We start from the raw sequence: 20754 nt of genomic DNA, 5'->3' as shown, positions 1-20754 counted from the left end.
TTCCCTATAACTAATCTTTGGCACGTGTAATCTGTTAGCAATAGTAACAAACGCATTTGGGGCACCTCAATTGTGCTCGAGGTCCAGACCTGCAAATTGTTGGCCCGTTTGAGCTGAAAACGTTTGTTTCTAGGTCTATGGGCCCTACACGCGATTTGATTCATTCCCATTCATGAGAAGATTACACCCTACGTCAACTAGGGTATCAATGCTATTAAAATTAACTCATTAAATCTTTCAATAAATGACCCACTTCCTGCACCCCCCCCCCCTCTCTCAACCCACTCCATCCTCCTCCCCCCTCCGGTAAAATCACTCCTTCTTCTCTGATGCATTCATAGTTGTTATTGTGGATTTGATCTGAACCTAAGCAAACGGCACACTCTCATTTTTTTTGGTTAATTTTTCTTTTATGTTGTTGTGAGATATTTATTTATATTGTTTCAATTCTCAATTTTTTCTCTCCATATTTCGCTAACATTTCATAATATTGCGATGTCGTTGTGATTGGAGTATTTGTTTTGTGTTTGCATTTTCAATGTTTCCTTAGTACTCTCTCGAGATCAATTTTTTTCTAATAACTCACATTTGTTGTTTCTTTTGCTCAAATTGCTAAAGCCTAAAAGTGATTTTGTATATGGGTGTATATGGGTATATGTGTTATAATATTGTATATGGGTTATAATATTGTATATGGGAAAATATGGGGTATATGGGTTACAATATTGTATATGGGTGTATATGAGTGTATATGGGTTAAAGCTTTGCAATGTAAGTTTTGGACTATATTTTTGCAATGTAAGTGACCAAATTATATATTTATGAAATTTCCCTTTCATTCATTGGGCTTTATGCTGGTTAGAAGCTGATATAATATCAAGAGGAGAAAATCCAAATATTAATAGCGGGCATGGACTTAATTACTGACACCTTGATACCCTTTCATATGTCATCCTATTCTATTTATAAACCTTTTTACAACTAAATCCTAATCTCATTCATTCCAAACCATCCTAAAATTCCTTTTCTCCAAAGGAAATATCCATTGCTCTAGGATTTGTCATTTGTTTACACCTATAATTCACTAACTCTCTGTAATGATTATATTCTCAGAGAATATTTTAATGAGAGAAACTATTTTAATGAGAGAAATCAGAATGGTTTCGTTATTTGTGTGATTTCATTAGAGTAGAAGATCGGCTTCGAAATCAGCTTTTAGGGGTTTCTCTCAATGGCCGAGTTGCTTGGATTGGTCATAAGTTGCTTTAAGTAATCTAGAATCCTAAATCCTAAATCATGACCCTATGCTTAAATCTGATTATCCTGTTTAGATTTAATTCATATCTTGTAGAAATTGCTCTATGTATTCTAGGACCCTAATTCGTGTGTCTGTGCTTAATCTGATTTCCATGTTTAGATTTAATTACTATTTTGTGGAAGTTGCTCTAAGTAATCTAGATCCCTAAACCCTAAATGTAAAAATCTGATTTTCCTGGTTAGATTTAATTCTTATCTTGTGGAAGTTGCTTTAAGTAATCTAGAACCCTAAACCCTTAAGGGGTCGTTTGGTGCATGGTATAAGTTGGGATATCCCAGCACTAATTTTTTGTACCATGTTTGATAGAATTTATACCTTGTACCAAACAAGGTATAAAATGCATCCCATCCCAAGAGATGGGATATCCCTTCTTATCCCACTTATACTGGGATTATTTTTGTTACATCCCGTATTCTCGTGCGTTGAGTTGCATCATAGGTTAGTCACATAAGCTCAAGTCACATAAGCTCAAAGGACAGGATTATGTTTGAAGTTATAAGTGTTTATGTTATGTTCAACAAGTGATAAGTAAGTGCCGCGAAGGTTGGAGGTTAAACGAATCGGAAAAAAATAAAATAAGTTTTGCTAAGTTTGGGATGTTGAATAAGTTATACAGACCGTATGGAGTTTTGGACATATCCAAGTATGCAAATAAAGAAATCGGTGTATAAAAGTTTTAGGTCTCGAAATAATTTCCACGGATGAACAGTAACTGCTACAGTGCTACGGTGATGCCGACTTTGGCACCTATATAAGGGGCAAAAATCCCATTTTTCTGCACTAAAATTCCCTCAAATATTCCAGAAAATTCAGTAACAAAGAGAGAGTAAATATACATCATAAAAGTGAGGATTCCGAGTAATTTCAAGTGACGGAGTATTAATCGTGGTCCGGGTAACGTGCAGTTATGATTGTAGTATTGTCTTGCGGTGGAATTGGCTTGGATTCAAAGTGAATATTGAAGATATTGCTGCTCTATCAAGAATAAGGTATGAATCTCTTCCTATTTGTGTTAATATCGATTTATTTACGGAGAAGGGGCTGTAAAATCATTATAAAATGGCTATGTGATGGAAATAGGGGGCGAACACCATATGGGTTGTTCTATGGAATACGTTGATATGGGAATGATGTTTTTGGTTGTTGGTATCGTTATTGTTATTGTTGGTTGTTGAATTGAGAATTCGGGCTAGGCATATAAACGGGGAAATCGTGTCGATTTTTACGTAATATAAAATAGTGTAGTTTGAAACTTGGTACAAGTGTGTGCTTAAATGTAGACTCGCGAATTCGGATGAATAAGTGTGGATAATTGGAGGTTGAACAGGTTTGTTAAGGCTAGCCCCTTTCTTCTAAAGGCATGAATCCTTTATTATGAATCCAATTAGTACTTAAACACGAGCGTTCCATAACAAATTCCATTTCATTCTTATGCTTTGTATTTTAAATCTTAAGGTTTGTCGTTTGATTGGTTTTAAGACATTATTTCACTCATCGTCATCGATTAATCCTTTGGACTCGATATGAATTCCATAAACTATTCGGGGCGTTAACGATCTTATGTCACCCCGAAAGGCCAAGAATCAGATCCTTGATTTCTCACTCAAAATTAGCCTCGGAACGTTGCTGCGGAAGGAAAAACAGAGTTCTGCGCAGAAAGCTTCAGGACCCTGTGCTTTCCTTCCGCATCGCGGAAGAAAAGCGAAAGCCCTCAGAACCTTGCGCTTTCCTTCCGCATCGCGGAAGGAAAGCGGAACTCTGCGCAGTTCCTTTGTTTTCAGTTCAGCCCAATAATGGTCTCATGATCCCTTATGTGGATGCGGAAGGAAAGCGGAACTCTGCGCAGTTCCTTTGTTTTCAGTTCAGCCCAATAATGGTCTCATGATCCCTTATGTGAATCCATAAATGTTTTCCAAAAATATGTTTATTCCCAAAAACTAGAAATTCATGATTCATAGAGTTCATGATTCAAGGCCTGACTTCTTTCTTGATAATCCATAAATATTTTCCAAAATGTCCCTATTTTCCGAGTCGAAGATTAATGATTCTATAAGCTTTTATGACAACAACAATGGACATGTTTTTACAAAATTAATGACGATGCTAAAGAGGAGAATATTTCTATGATGATTACGACGACAATGATGATTTCATGTTTAAAAGTCCCAAGCTTATGATTTAAATGTGAATATGAGAATGTTGAGTTATTTTCATGATTTTCTTGATTTTTATTCATTGTTGATTGATCTCGCCTTATAATGATTGTTCCTTCAAGGTGAGATAGAGCGATGATGATTATTCCATAATATAATCGGAGGCTACCGACCTTACGTCACTCCGATATAATTGTGGCTTTTGATTGGGCTCTCATGCATGCTTTATATATATATGTATGTATTTTCTCACACCGCGCCGCGCTATAGTCGGCCGGGCATGGCACGTAGATGTGCACACCACTGCAGTGGGCATGTTATGATGTTGCCCCCGACGCGGAGGCCGGACGCGGGAGGCCCGACGCGGGAGGCCAACGCTGGCTATGATGATAACACCGAGCCTTAATGGCCTGGCATGATACTATATATATGACACCGAGCCTTAATGGCCGGGCATGATACTATATATACGACACCGAGCCTTAATGGCTGGGCATGGTACTATGTATATGTATAAAGTGTTTTTTTTAAAGGCTAAGCATGCATGACATCCGCCTTATGAGGCATGCAGATGCACAGGTTATCTCTCTTATTCCATGTTACCTTCCATATCTATATTATGTTGTTATCCATGCCTTACATACTCGGTACATTATTCGTACCGACGTCCCCTTCTTGTGGGGGCGCTGCGTTTCATGCCACGCGGTGTATACGACGAGTGAGGATGTTAGCAGAAGATGTTCCAAATGATTAGCGAGCTCCATTTCCCTTCCTGAGCGTTGCGCGTCGAGTCGAGTATCTATGTTATGGTATCTTGATTTATGTTAGAGACTTTGCGGACGCAGTCACGTATATAACATATCGAGTCTTGTAAGCGACTCCGTAGCGGATGTATCATTATGCCTTATGTTACAAATTTCCTATGATTACGCTTTTACTTGATTTGAGAAAGACGAAAAGCATGTTTTTTTTTTTTCAACGACTTACATTATGCACTCATTCCATGATTTAAGAGTCCAAAGAAGATTAAGAGTATCACGAGAATCGGCTTGGTTCGCCGAAGAAAAGGGTCGGAAAGCCCATCACGCTTTATCGAGTTGATTGACAATTTTATACCATCTTTTAGATGGTATAAAATAATCTCAATATATGGGATGAATTAGTCCCGGGATTATAATGCCGGGATATGAAACATACACAAGGAAGATACAAAGTTTTTTGTAAACCCATTTAAAAAGCCTAAATAATTGACGTCCTAAGCATAAAAGTAATTATCCATTCACTACTAGCCGCACGGTCGATTTTCTTAATTTTAAAAAAAAAAAAATTGAAAAAAATGGAACGACGTTGGTCAATTTTTGTAAAAATAATTTTACGGTATCCTTTTTTTTCTTTTTTCTTTCTATGTATCCCTCACTTCTTCAACGTTTACTATTTACTTTCTATTTACATATTTGAGCTTCATGAAGAACAAAGCATGTTAAATGTTTAGCACATTCTTGATTTGGACTAAAACTCTTTTCACTTTAGTTCTCTCCATGCTGTTGTTCGAGGCTGAAGATTTGCTCAAACATCTCCATATTCGACCCTATGTTAAAAAATATCAGATCCAGTCAGTAGTGAAGGAAAGCAGAGGCTACCGCCCCATGGTAACAGGCCTTTGAACCCTCCACTGAGAGCGAAAGGTCCAATTGCAGACTTTCTTCTTCCTTATCCTGTTGGACAAAGTTTCAAGTCCTAAACACTTGTTGGGTGCAAGCGGTGTAAAATCAAATTGTAAAAATTAAGACATGATTTTGATTTCGGAAATCATATCTTTGACAGAGAATGGATCTCCTGGTGAAATTAAAAATAACTGTATACGAGCTTGATTTTTGTCCAACTTCTCAAAAGATTCTTCCTTGAATTTTTGAAATTTCCTTTCAACGCTTCACAAACGTAAAAATGTAAAGAGGAGGTCTAATAAGAAGCTTTGATTTTGTAATTGTGGAGAAGATTGTGATTTACGGCTAAAAATGGGGGAGAAGGTAAAAATAGGAAAGAGAAGTAGAGAAAAATCTAAATTCAAAATTACTATGAAAAGAATTTGAAGAGAGGGAAAGGGGTGTCAGCATCAGCATCGTGAAGTGGAGTTGACAGACAAGGTTTATGGGAAGGGGATTTTACGGTATTTGTTAACAACCAAGCTCAGTTAGTTTCTCATTTTTCGATTTGTGGCCCAAAAGAATGACCTAGCTTGATCGATTTTATTAAAAAAAATATTAGGATCAAACTGACATGTAGCAGGTGTTCACGAGAAAGTTCACAAGTTTGACAGGTGAGAAAGTTTTAAGTCACTTTTTGAGTGCAAGCATGTAAAATTAGAATTGTAGAAATTAAGATATGATTTTGATTTCGAAAAAATCATATCTTTGACAGAGAATGGATCTCCTGGCTAAATTAATAATAATTGTGTATGAGCTTGATTTTTGTCTCCTGGCTAAATTAATAATAATTGTATATGAGCTTGATTTTTGTCAGAATAAGGTGAAATGTGTAATATGATGAGTACTATTAGTTATCTACCTCCACATCCTGAATATCGATTTTAATTTAAAGTTTATAGTAAAAATTATTGATTATCGGGGGTTTAGAGCAAGCCAATGAATATAAAATAGAGGTATGGCATATATACTTTTTACTCTTAATCATGGTTAAGTGATATACATTTTTACTTTAATTTGTTAGTTTTTAAAATTAATTACAATGCCTAACTAATTATAGATACCCGATACGAATAAATATTTACCAACTCTTGTCCCTTGTCATGCAATTATTATATAGAAAGAGACTTCAAGTAAGGCAAGAACCAATCTTAATTATCTTGCAAGTAGTCTTCATTTTTTTTGTCAAAAATGAAAAAAAAGAAAAAAGAAAAAAGAAAAAAAAAGAACCATATATAAAGAACTAGACTGCATGTGTACACAACACATTCACTTCCAACCAATAACTTTAAAAGGATATAAGGTCAAGTTTCCTACCAAAATAGCAGTACCAGGAGAAATAGTAATCATCTCAAAGTCAAGATGCAAAGACTATAAAGGTGCATAATACGCACACCCCTCGAATAGACAACTTCAAAAGTAGTCACATCTCTTCTAATTAATACTATATCTTCAATTCCTCTTGTTTTTTTTCTTCTTCTTCTTCTTCTTCTTCTTCCTCTTCTTCTTCTTCTTTTACGAACTTTGACCGGAGTAAACATTGGGCACATACAAAGATCCACAAATTCAAACCACAAGGCAAAGTACCAAGGCAACACAGTAGTAGAATATGCCAATATATATAGAAGCAGTAAAATACGAGAATCTGAATCCCCTTCCAACAGGAGCTGCACATGTTAGTAATTTTATATTTTAATGGACTCATATATTAATATAACTATACATAGATTTGCTATCAATATAACTATACTTATGCTCAATCTTCAATTCTTCTGGAACTAAGATGGCCAGCTAGAAGGATTTCAAAATGCTTCCTTATATCAAAACAGTAGACCAGAAAATGTATTAAAAGGAAATTGTAAAGATTATTAATGTCATAAGGAATATCCTATAAGTTTTTGATCAACAACTCATGTTGGATTCATAGTTCTCTATGAGGAGTATAACAACAGAATTAATATGATATATAGGAGGTTCAGTTATTTTATACAAAAATCGAAACCTTCATGCTATTTTTTTCCCGAAGCTGGTAAAGTTTTATTCCTTAGCCTTAGGACATGTTGGAGACCTCCAAAAAGTTGTTAAGAACGGCCTAAACTACTTACAAAGACTAAAAGATCTACTAACTGTTCAGCTTCTTCTATTCAATGTTCTTTACACCAAAAACAAATTGTAGCAATGCAGCTTCTTGCTATCATATTAGAAATACCCCAGTGAGTGGCCACATTTATAAGATATTGGTCCTTCTAAATTTGTTCAACGTCAGGTTTATTTCTTAAAGAAGGAACTTTTCCAAACCAATAAAAAAACGGACAACTAATTATAACATAATGAAAATCCATGTTGAAAGCGTTAATACATTTAAAATGATCTATCTACTTGGAGCCAAATATCATATTCCTTATTAAATGGTATGAAGCATATTCGACAAACATGACCTGGAACCACCTTTATTCATCCATCATGATAAGTGATTTAGATCTTAGTAATTATAGTTATATTTTGATATTATAATTAAAACAAAAAGGAAATACCCATTTTTCTTAGGTTCTTGAATGGATATCACTTATCCAAAGTGAATTAACACTTCAAAAATTCATAACTCTTCCTTTATAGATGATTTCTTCTTAGCTAGGTGGAATTTGCCAGAAGAAACAGTTTTAAGCACTCCAAATGCATTATTTTGTTATTTGGCAAAGATTTTATACGCATATATCGAGAACAAAGGTAAACCTTTTAGCAAAACAGACAGTCTACTGCATAACAACCATTCAATCTTTTTATTTTACACCAATTTCGCATCCCAGAGTCCTTTTGCAGTTGAAAGGCGTAAAAGATTACCTTACCCAATTATATCTTCAAGAAACATGGTAGTAAGTCATTATTAGATGCAATCAAATTTTAAAAACTTCGAATCTGACCATGTATTGGTGCCTCACTTGAAAAAGCAAGGGCCACTTGAGAGTACAATGCCCTAAGGCAAGACACAGCTTCTATGTCGTACATGTCTACATCTAATTTGCAACTCCTTACTGATACTATGAAGGTTTACTGGTTTTGTGCAACTCTAAAACACGTCATACGAATTTTAGAGAAAACAGTTACATATAGCATTTCATAATGCAATTCTCTGTCACATCTTTTTTCTTTGTACAAGAAAATACGTGATCGATTAAATAAGAAAGATATAATAGGGCTTTTGAAACAAAGGAGGTAAGAATGAGTGCATTACCTTACTTGTGAAAACATGACTGCTTTGGTGTAGCCTACATTCTTCCCAGAATTTGTTTGTCCACCTACATGAATTATCAAACATCAGTTATTACCAAGAGATCAATATACCGTGCTGAGCACGGGCCTATGCCAGACAACGCTGTTAGTATTATTTGCACAATTTCAAGATTACCAAAATAATTTCACAGATGGAAACATACATACACTGGAAAATTCCATATTCTTTATTTATCAATTTGGCTAAAGAAAAAGAGTAGTGTTCCAGCATCTAACTTGCTTCAGTACCTAGCTAAAATTAAGGGAAAAACAGTCTCAGATTTGGCAGTCATCGTAGCATAAGCTATTTCCAGCCTTTGCTTGGGAAACTTGGTAAACTTGATGTAAGTTCCATGAGTCCAGCTCTGTGCTTTCCTTGCATAAAATGCTCATGTCTCCTGGCAGCTGATAGGATGTCTCTGCAAAATGGTTTGGATCCTGCCTGAATCAATGTTCAAATTTAATTAATAAGATTCAGTTATAATAGTCGCAAATTTGAGAATTCCGCTATTCTTAAAGAAATTTAAACTTAACAAATTATTTGGACACTAAGACATTAGAAGGGAGTAAGAAATGGAAAGTAAAATGAAGAAAAAACTATGACATAACTACAAAATAATTTAATTAGGTTCATTACTCCGACCTACACTCTCCTCTATAACACCTATTTCCCATTGTTATGACTTAGTATTAGCATTCTAAATTATTAATTAAACAACTAAAGTTTGAAGGAGGCAACTTACTAAGTTTTTTGAAAATGAGAAGTCACTTATTAAAATTAATATACTTCAACATTTCTACTGCAACATATTATTATCTAACATTCAGAGACATGTCACTCTGACAACCTATGGAGACACCCTAACACAGCAACATACCAGTGAACCAAACGTTGAGAATCACACAACATGGATGTGTTGGTATGGTTTCAGCACCATGTTAACAACATGGGTCATCAACATAACTAAACTGCAAAAATTAACTAAAAAATGTAGATTTATTAAAAACATAGAAGTAGACAACACCAAACACTCTTAAGACATATGATTACGTTCTAACACGTATAGAGCTATCATCAGCTTGAATAAAGAAAAGAAAATTGAAAATAAGGAAACATGGTGCATTAGATAAAGAAAATTCCACAACAAAATTTTATAATAAGTCCTAATGAAAGAATCTTCAAACATGAAAAACAGTAGAAAGATGTTGAAATAGGAGAAAGCTAAAGAGAGTAAGTAAATCCACCTGTAGAACTTTTCTAATTGCTATCAAAAACAAATTTAAGTATTTATAAATTGCATGAAACTTGAAAATCATGACTACCACATTAAAAAGGGAGAAGACTTAGAATGTCTCAGATGGCTATATCAGGACAATTCCAACTGCATCCATATACTCAAGAAAACTTACTATTACAGGACATGCTATTATACTTCGATGCTGGTGCAACATATCTATACACATGGGATTTACCAACTATATTCAATTTTCAGTTTTTATATGCTTACTTTAGTTATGCACCAGTTATGTACCAATATCTTCTAAACAGACAAAGTGGAGTGGAGATAATTTGAATGGAGAGCTATAGAATTTGACAAAAGACCGTATGTCCACAGAAGAGGATAAACTCCTAAAGCTATACCAGGTTACTGAATCTCAAATTGTCAAGGCAAGTTAATAAATGCAAACATACTCCGAGCTTTCTTCCTTTGGAAGGGAAAAGAGGGTTAGACTATTAGGTACTGGTTTGTGTAAAAAAATGAAAATCTGGTAACATATTGGCTAAATCCTATGATCCTACTGTACCCTCCTCACTCGTCCCATTACATTAAAACTATTGATCCATTTGAATTTTCTTTTTAATCAGTACTACCAACCCATTTGAATAAAGAGAGCAAATTATCTAATATATAGTAATTGTTTTAGATGAAAGTTCTAATTTTATCGGATATCCCCGAATAGATGAAAAATCTAATATTTCAACTTCAATCATAACATCAAAGCATTATCAATAGATTCATAAATTGAGGGATAAGTCACCTGAAGGCTGGGGGATGGCTCCCTGATCATTTAGCTTCTCTTTTACCATCTTGGCTAATTGTTTCAAACTCCGGCAAAAGCTACTGAGGTTTCAAACTAACAGAGTACCACTTAAGCTATACCTCGAAAGAAACAACAAACTCAATGTATCTTACTACTGAAGAAGGACAAAGAAATACTCAAGAAGGTCACATATGATATCTTACTGGTTTAATCGATTTAAGGGCGACAGGTCAATCAGCAATCAGAGCAATATAAAGGATAGACTATTCAGCTGAAGAAGAAGTAAAGTGGAATAATCGAAGTAGGAAACTTTCTGCACTTAGAACTATTTTTAGGTTTTGATTTGAAGTCATTATTTGGCATAGAGTTACGACCATAAATTCTACCAACACCATAAACTCCCACGCTATTATATGCACAAAGAAAATATTGCAGGGAAGCAACCGAAAGTATCAATCGTGCAAGGTTTTTGTTTGCAGCAAGCATCTACTGAAAACTGCACCAACAAGAATACTATATTGTAATATTTAGAACTAAAGATCTGTGTCTGAGCAAAAATGACCTTAAATTCCACAACAGAAAGGTAAAGAATAAAATTAGTAATCTGCTTCCTTCTTTACAGGAGGAATAAGGGAAAAATGCACCATGAAATCGCTCACACTAATTTAAAAAGCCACAGAGAAGTACAAACTCATAAAGAATCAAATGCTGTAAACACCTGGGAACTTACCTCTATCAGTCAGATTATTTCCTGCTTTCTTCGAGCAAATTTGAGCTTCAAAATCCTGCGAAATCCGAAGTGGCCAACCATTGCATTCCAGTCAAATTGAACATGAATGATCACTACTGCTATGTATTGAAATTCAAAGAGGTTTCAGTCTCGACGTGGAATGCAACTATAGCCAACAGAAACTCAATTAAAGAATAATTTTGAAATACTTTATTATTAATGTATATATATATATATTTATATATATATATATATATATACCATAATGATAAGGACCTTGGCAGAAATGGGTTTAAAAGAACATCAGAACTAAGACTCTACTTTTTACCCAAAATTAGCAACAAGGCTACTAAATTACCAAATTCCAAATGTAGTAAATTTAGTCCCCACCACTTATTTCAAGCCATACCATCACATGAAACACATAAAGCAACTCAACAAAAAATTAGGACAGATTAAATCCGAAATAAAGTTTCAAACACAAGTATGCTGAGAAAATACTGATAAGACACACAGAAAATATGAAAAGACAGCAGTGAAATCCATCCCAAAAAAAGAGGAATAAAAGTAACATTCAACACATAGAACAACTCAGCAAAAATGAGAACATACAAAAATTCATAAAATTCAGTCTCAAATACATGTATGGTAAAAAAATCAAGCTTAGATATTTAATTTCAGAGGGAGAAAATTAGATGAAATCAAAAATAACACCAAAAGCAAATAACACTCAGCCGTGCAATTGGAAACTCTAAAGAGAACTGAAAGAAAAGCATACCTGAAATGGAACCACCCAGCTGATAAAAAGCAGCTTCAAACACAGAGATCGAACCTCGCTTCCAGAGTTCTTGCTAAGGAAATCCAACCATGAAATGGAACTATTAAGAGATTTTGAAAAAAAAAAAACAAAGAAAGAGAAGAAGACAAGGAAATATCAAGAATTTGAGCAAAATTGTGAGAGAATCATACCTTAAATCGGTCCAATAAGAAAATGAATAGTGCTAAAAGGTTCTCAAAAGTAAAAATGGAGAGAACGTACAGAGGTACTCCTTTGTTCTGTTGGATAATATAAGATGGATGTTTCTAGAGAGAGTATTAAGGTGAGTTTACCGTATTACCCTTCGTTGTCCATGAAGGCCCACACTTATTATATAGTAGAAAAAGAGACTTCAAGTAAGGCAGGAACCAATCTTAATTGTCTTGCAAGTAGTCTTCATTATTTTTGTCAAAAATGAAAAAAAAAAAAACCGTATATAAAGAACCAGACTGCATGTGTACACAACACACTCACTTCCAACAAACAACTTTAAAAGGATATAAGGTCAAGTTTCCTACCAAAATAGCAGTACCAGGAGAAATAGTAATCATCTCAAAGTCACTATAAAGGTGCATAATACGCGCACCCCTCGAATAGACAACTTCAAAAGTAGTCACATCTCTTCTAATTAATACTATATCCCTAAAAGTAGTCACATCTTTTTATCTCTAGAACCATTTGCGTTGCAACAATAAATAGCACTGATATGCCTGAGATCCAGTTCCATGAAAAATGAAATTATTACTCATTTAGCACGACAAAACATATTAATGTGCGTCATTGTTAGTATCCTAGCTTGAGATAGTTACACGGTATAAGTGATAACAATGTGATGTCTTATAATTCTAGACAAAACTATAATTGACTCGATCATAAAAGTCACTTACACAGTACATGTTTTTCTGAGTGTACCATTGATCTCACACGTCTCTAATTTACGATGACTGTCAAATTATGTTGGACAATTATAATCAAGACTTTTCTGATCAAATAAAATCTAAAAGAAACTTGCTAACATTGACCACATTCATCCAGTTGCTCGAGTTTTAAGAAATGTTATCTGCTTAAGTTAAATACATTTTTACCTAGCTTTAAGTGTGTGAAGGGGAGAATGATATTTTACTCGAAGCACCATACTGAAAAAATGTTACCACAATTTCATTGATTTTTTCTAAACGCTAAAAGAGGTCACAATCAGAGTCACAACTCACAAGGTTGATGCTTCTTCTAATAATGAATATCCACAACTTAGTTTCTTTTGTCCTTCTATATAGATGGATAACTACAGTCCAAATATCAAACAAACAATAATTGAGCACTATTGATTTTTTAAAATATGCAAACAGGCTACTGAAAAAAATAATCCGTTGCATAATATTAGTTGAGAGGTCGAAGGAGTAACTACAAATTTCAATGATTTCACCAAAAAATAAAAAAAGCTCTTCCCAATTTGACTGCTAGATCAACCTCTGAACAAAAGGCGTAGAAGGGTGCTCAACTTTGTTCTTCGTCCTCTTATTTTACCACTTTCTTTTAATTTCTAGTCAGATTTTTTTTTTTTTTTTGGTCAAACAAACTCATTGTATTTCATCCCAAAACAGTTACATATATCTTATAGCCTATAGAACAAAAAACCAGGTAAATCTCTCCTGCCTATCAGACCATGACCACCTATTCATATTAGCTTACTATGACACCTCTTTTGACCCTATACATTTCCTACATATACAATTGTTCTATCCATTTCCTATCGTTATAGGTTATTCTTCTCTTTAGCATCTCTAAGGCTCTAATCCTGCTTTCTTCTTGTATTTGCTGCACCATCAGTTGAGGCCTGATAATTTTATGATTCCATACAGCATCATTTCTTGCATTCCATATATGATATACCATTGCAGCCAATATTGCCCATATAAGCCCTCTACTCATCTTCCCTTGAGTTCCTCTCACCAGCCTTCTCCACATCCCTTGCACTTCTAATCTGCATTTTGGAGCCTTGAGCCAGGTTAGCACCATTTCAAGACACATCTGTGAGTATGCACATTCAAAAAAGAGGTGGTTTATAGTTTCAGGGGATCTTCCACAAAGGCCACACAAGTTGTCCTGGCACAGTCCCATCTTTTCTAGTCTCACCTGAGTAAGTTGTCACGCCCCGAACCTGGGCCTGGACGTAACACGGCACCCGGTGCCTGACTGCATGTGACCGAGCGAACAGTAATCGTACATTGAATCAACATGTGATATCAAAACATAAATGAATGTGGAAACAACAAAACACATCTTTGATATACTAAAGGTCCGAATTAAATCATAATGCGAAAATACTTAGACAATGCTAAATATCCGAACGTAGCCAACATGGCTTAAACCAAAACAATCGAATAAATCGCCAACAAGGCTAACATAATAAATATCGGTGTCGAATCGTAAGTTTATGAAGCCTAACAATGAATACAAAAAGGTAACCGTCTAGAAAATCGTAAGAACCGCATATGATCGATATCGCCCATGAAGGAACGGGCTCGCGTAGCTGATACGAACACTTCTAAGTAGCTGGATCGTCAACCTGTATGTCGTTACCTGCATCGCGAGATGCGCCCCCCTGCTAACAATAGAAGGGACATCGACATTTGAATTGTGCCGGTATGTAAAGAACGGCGAAGAATAAAATACCGAAATCGAAACCGATAACCGCGCGTAATAACAAGGAAGAGAGATACGAATACTCCGCACTCCGTATCGAGTCACACCGTATTATCTGTGTTTGTATATGTGGGGCCTCGGCCCAATAATAAATGCACGCTATGGCCTCGGCCTAGTAGTGCGTCAGTCAATGGCCTCGGCCATGTATACGTATACACAAGACTGTGTTGTGCCCTCGGGCAAAATCACATATGTATAATTATGGTTAATTAATAAGGACTGAGACCATAACAACAATGAACAATGCTGAACTGAAATAGACATCTTTGGACTGAATTGAAAACAACGATTTTCGAGCATCTTGAATTTCTATCGAGACTCGTGGTAACAATACATGACTCTATAAAGATTACGTCTTTGAGTTCATGATATTCAAATTGTCAACCATGAACGAATTCAGCAATGCAACCCTAAAAGATAACGAGTTCTACAACACATCATGAAACTAGGGCTAAAGCGTATTCCGAGTCAAATTACGACAAGTATGAAGAATGAGGCGTAGGAGAATCATGAACATTCCCTAACGTAGATAGTTAGCCTCACATACCTTAATTCCAACTTTGAGCGTAATACAATGTTCGTCACCCCTTTCAACTTTGATCTATATCAATACAAGTCAAAGGGATTCTATATTAGCAATAATATTCATGCTTTGGTCATCTAAGCATTTTATCAAACACAAAGGTGGGCATGAAGCTCCATAACCTTCATTAATGGTGTTTTCTTCACCCAATCCCCATTCTATTACTTCTAGCTGATTCTACAATCCCAATTAGGTGTAATTAACATCATTCTCCATCACTCATATGATTATAACAATCTCAAGTGAACAATCCAAAACCCTACTATAGTTCGTGTAATTCTCTTTACTAAACCCATTTACTATTCTCCCAAGAACTCATCAATTCACTATTATGAATGATTAGAGTGTAGAAGCATTACCTTTTCACGTTCAATCCTCTTGAATTTGGGTTCTAGGGTTTCCACCTCCAACAATAATGTTCCAATCACAACTACATGGATTAGAAGGGTTTACTCAAGTTAGAAAGAGATTAGGGACTTGAATTTAACCTAGAATCATGATAAAACTTACCTTGGAGGGTTCTTGAGGCTTGGGACTTGTTTCCTCTGACTTTAGGGTGATTTTTCGTGACTAGGGATGTTAGGAAAATAAACTCCAAGGTTAAATATAACTTAAAACGCGAAATCCAACTTTCGACCCGAAATCGACCTGTTTCGCGATGGGTCCGCGATGCGGGTGAATCGCGCAACATTCTTCAGGTAACTACTCAGAGTTACGTGATCGGCCCGCGAAGCGGGGCCATTGCACGCGCTCTCACGCGCCCTCACGCGCCCCAAGAAGCGGTGTGTGTCGGTTTTGCGTAGTGTTCGGTAAAATAGGCATAACTTCTTGTACATAGCTCTGTTCAAGGCCCATAATATACCGTTGGAAAGCTATTTCAAAGGGCTACAACTTTCATGTTTTAAGTTTCCTCAAATTCCCAACTGATTTTCACGAAATTCGACTGGAAGGCAGACGTATCAAAACTTAGCCGATTCTATAGACTTTTAAACGCCTTACTATTAGCCATATTGAGACGATCATATCTCCTTGATCCGATCTCTGATTGGCCTGGTCCTTATATCGTTAGAAAGCTATTTTTATGTACTACAACTTTCATTGAGGGTACTTTCCCAAATTCCCAACTAATCAAAGAGTTATCACTGCCCGAAGTAGGCCTGTCAACCATTTTCGCAAAACGTTCAAACCTTCAATTTTTTCACTAAAACTCTAATGATATGAATCTAACCTTAGTTCTTAGATACGGGGTGTAACATAAGTAGTCTTTCATGCATCACCAACCAAAAGATAAATCTATGCTTTGGAACTGTCGCTGTAGACCAAACTGCTCTCCACCATGGTTGTTTGTGTACCACTACCCATGCTCCAAGAATAGCCACTACTAATCGTGTACTTCCCTCCTGGTGTCTTCTAGTCAGATTTAGAAATGGAGAAATAGAACTGATTTAGATAAATATGGCTAAGAAAACTCTAGTACTATAAACTACAAATTATTTTCCAATAATATCAAGAAGAGAAAACCCTAAGACTATTCGCTAAAAGCGGACAGAAGATGACTACTTACGAGAACTACAATTGCCAGCATTGTAAATCCATGCACTGCTGAATTTTTGATAGCAAGAGGAATCGAGGAAAGCACGTTTTGACGGATGTGAGATAAGCACGGCGAAAGCAGATGGATTATCGTTTTGGCTATGAAGAAAGAGAGAGGAGATAACCAAGAAAAGCGATGAACCAGAGCAACGGTGATCAAAATGATATGTTGGTGGAAAAATGATATGTGGCTACTCTGTTTTAGGGCTGAAGCCAGGTTTCATTAAGTGATGAAAGATTAAACTACCCCCAACTTTAGCTTGAAAGAATTTTAAGCACACATGTCGAAACAAGGTCTTTCTAATATATAATATAAAGTAATATCTTAGTTAAAATATTAAATATAACAAGTAATAAAAAAAAATTAATAGATCCTATGATACTTTAATAAACTCGGATCAGAAGAGAACTTCTGAACCTTGATAGAAATTAAATTAAGAGAGAAAAGAAGATACAGTAAACAAATTGAATAAAGAAACTCATAGTCCACATTTCCATCAAAGAAATGGCGTCAAACAAGTTTTAAAGTTGCTGCATTACTCCTATTAAACATAAACAACAACTTGCGAGCTAGACAACTAATAAAAATAAAGATAAACTTAATTAGGCAAACTATTGTTATTGAAATTTCATAAATCTTAACATGATGACTATCATTCTCGCTGAACTTTAAACCGTCCCTTGCCATTCTTCACAGTAGTGCGATGACCATTCTCATCTCGAGGTCGCTTTAAGGCCTCCTACCAAGTTTACCTCAATTTTCGTATCGTATTCTTACATGCAGGTATCAACAGTTTATTTATCATAGAAATAAATTAATGTAGAAAGTATTGGAGAGGAAGTCAAGAAATTGAAAAATGAGCTTACAATGACAATCGTCCAACCGTCATTGAAGAAAGAGTCTTCAGGAACTATACCATCACAATCGAATATCATCAGAGGGGTATAATCCCCTTCTATTGCACCGCTAACAATGAACTTTGAGTCATAGCCAAGTAATAACTCCAAAGAACTATAAAATGTGTCACTCAAGTAACATCATTGCTCTCCGGTAATGTCGACACAATCTTCACATAGCAGCTGAAAAAGAAACAAGTAATACAAAGTAAGTGTGAAAGCAAGTTGGGTAATATATAAGTATGTAATATCTCATCTACTTGATCCCAAGCATACTTAATATATAAAAACAAAGCCAATTGAAAAACTAGCACTTAATGTAAAAAAGTAAGACATATCTTCATCATCAGGACCTCCTGACGGTTGCATTCAGTTATATAACAAAGATTAGTTGTGATCTCTAAGAGATGCATGCTTCATTTTGGACTTGCTAATTTTCCTAAGTAGAAATTGGAACTCAAGTTTGAGGCAATGATAGAGAGCTATCCAGGAAGACAACATATTTACAGAGATGAGCTATGAACAAAATATCAATAAAATCCTAATTGCCTATAGAGTGGTATACTGTGGGTAATAATTTCACTTATTATTGCTAATTAATTACCAATCACTATCACTGTCCCACAATTAAAAAGTTAACTTTAAGTCTATGCATCGGGTTTTCCATAATAGTTTTACGGGTTTAACTTTTTTCCTTATATATTAGGCTAAAACTTTTTACAGTTACTTAAAATCAACTACAATAAAATTCAATAAAATTCAATTGTAAGCATGAAATTGGTAATACTAAAATTAAAGATGGCAAAAAACATTTATGCCGCTATTTCATCCCCCTTATCTGATGAGCATGCTCGAGCCTACTTTCCTCTATTTTTGTTGATCTCATAGCCCTTTAAGATGTTGGATACGGGGTAGGCTTAGTGGACCAATTAATGGAGTTTTTTTTTTTCAACTCAGATGTGAAGGATGTGGCGACATTACTGGGAAAAATGTTATTACATGAATGACAGATTTTGCAACAAAGAAAAATAAGTCAACCATGTAGCAAAGGTTAAAGACCAATGTGGTTAAAGGGAAATCCGTGCAAAAACTCCAAGGAAATGACGTCCAAAAGACTTGACCCAGCTGACTCAAGAAGCCTCGGCAAACAAGCCCGGAATGGAAGATGTAGCCGTCAGAATTATCAAGTTCAAAGCCCAAGTCAGTATAAGAGAATCAGTTCAATCCAAAGATGATTCAGGAGGGCACACGCCAGAACTTTAAAGAAGAATTTGAACAATATTAAGTCAAGTCAGTTTACAGCTTTGAAGATAATTGATAGTCCAAGACTGACTATTATAAATTCTTTTAAGCCACCCGTAAAGATAGGACCGACATTCTCTCGGACCTATACAAAGGAGCCAAAGCAATCAAGGATTGAAGTGACTACTAGCCATAACAAAGACTATAAAATATGAAGATCTTCTCAGGTTATCTCACGCAATTTCCATCTCAAACAAGACTACTCTCTTTTAGTTTTCTAGCAAACACTATAATTGTTGCATTGTGAATGTAATAAAGAAGAAGATAGAGTGTGAGTGAAAAGAGAAAAGTTATATAAGAAATTAAGTTTCTTTAGTGAGCTTGTAAAATCAAAGGGTTGAGTGAATCGGTGGTGGTCAACGAGTTCTAAAATCACAGTTGTAGTTGATTGAAAACTGCGAAGGAATAATATAACCTTGTGGCTCAAGGGGATAAGATGTAGGTACCGTATCAGATAGTTGCTATGAAGTTGTTGAGTTTATCTGCAGGAACAGAAAATGTGCTCCCCCCTCCCCTTGTGTTTTCAAATCGTTGATGGAGTTTTTCAGTGTTTTAACTAAGGATATTTTTATCAAATTTTTATTTTTGCATTAAGAATGGTTAAATATTGAATAATTTTAAAATGCTCGCTAAAATTTAATTAGTGATATGAAAAGTGACTATTTGTCAATTTCTTCCACTAACATCCTCCAACAACTCAATGTCGTGTTAGCTCTTAACTATTTAGTCGTGGTAAATTTAAAGTACTTAGAGCTTGTTTGCTGAAACTTATAGGCATCTTTAGCCGGTTTACGCATTTTACAAACATTCAAAGTAAGTCAAGATACTTAACAATTAATTTTTGAGTTAACAGGTTTAAAAACCCCACTAAAATATCATTATTTTGCGAGTTTTATATCTAAATTATTGAGTGTTTTTGTTACCCCTGGACTATAACTCTCTTTAGATTAATTATCACTCAACCTCCCCCCCCCCTCAACCCAAGTTATAAATGTGGTAAAATATTTGAGATAACTTGTTGAGAGACGCGTGCGAGATGAAAAAGGTTTTAAATTGAGCTCATAACTTGTTGAGAGACGCGTGCGAGATGAAAAAGGTTTTAAATTGGGCTCACCTAGCACAATGAGTTCATGATAGTTCAGAGGGGTTTTGTGAACACCCAATAATTTAGATATGAAACTCATAAAACTATCATAGTTTAATTAGGGGGGATTTTAACTTATGGAAATTTTACATGGCATAGTTGACGTTTTGGGCAAACTACACACTTCCAGATCTCTCTCTCTCTCTCTCTCTCTCTCTCTCTCTCTCTCTCTCTTTCCTCTCTCTTCTCCCTTGGCTCTCACCCCTCTCTCTTCTCCCTCGGTAACACCTCCTCTTCACTGGATTTGGATGGAGATACCATCCGCTCTGCCAGCATTACCACTACCGTCACCATTTGTATTCATCCATCTGAGAGTATTTGCTCAATTTTCAGAGAAATTTTTACAACTCTGTCTGAAATTCATGGCTTCTTCTCCTTCTTATATCTCAAATCTGAGTGTATTCGTCTAGCCGGAATCAATGGCGTCTTCTCCTTCTTGTATCTCAGATCTGAGCGTATTCGTCATTTTTTAAGAGTAAATATAAGTTTAATGTATTT

The 20754-nt window shown here is 35.4% G+C and overlaps 1 protein-coding gene and 1 long non-coding RNA gene across 3 annotated transcripts in view; both read right to left on the bottom strand.

Moving 5' to 3' along the window:
• Window positions 1-19080, bottom strand: part of LOC132053465 (tobamovirus multiplication protein 1-like) — a 51816-nt gene extending 32736 nt beyond the window's left edge. The window contains exon 1 of the mRNA XM_059445508.1: window positions 19075-19080. The gene's annotated coding sequence lies outside the window, so the exon portion shown is untranslated. The remainder of the gene's footprint in view (window positions 1-19074) is intronic.
• LOC132054833 (uncharacterized) lies at window positions 8392-12252 on the bottom strand. Of its 2 annotated transcripts, XR_009414374.1 has the most exons (5): window positions 12187-12238; window positions 11996-12064; window positions 11218-11272; window positions 8694-8886; window positions 8392-8470 (listed from the first exon to the last, which is right to left on the bottom strand). It is a non-coding gene; the product is annotated as an uncharacterized LOC132054833 (long non-coding RNA). The 2 variants fall into 2 exon arrangements; XR_009414373.1 differs by lacking the exon at window positions 8392-8470 and having other exon boundaries at window positions 8616-8886; window positions 12187-12252.
• Window positions 19081-20754: the final 1674 nt, after the last annotated feature.

The sequence above is a fragment of the Lycium ferocissimum genome, chromosome 4 (assembly GCF_029784015.1).
Source record: "Lycium ferocissimum isolate CSIRO_LF1 chromosome 4, AGI_CSIRO_Lferr_CH_V1, whole genome shotgun sequence".
NCBI lineage: Eukaryota > Viridiplantae > Streptophyta > Magnoliopsida > Solanales > Solanaceae > Lycium > Lycium ferocissimum.
The sequence above is the reverse complement of the archived record's forward strand: the minus strand, read 5'-3'. Positions and strand labels throughout refer to the sequence as shown.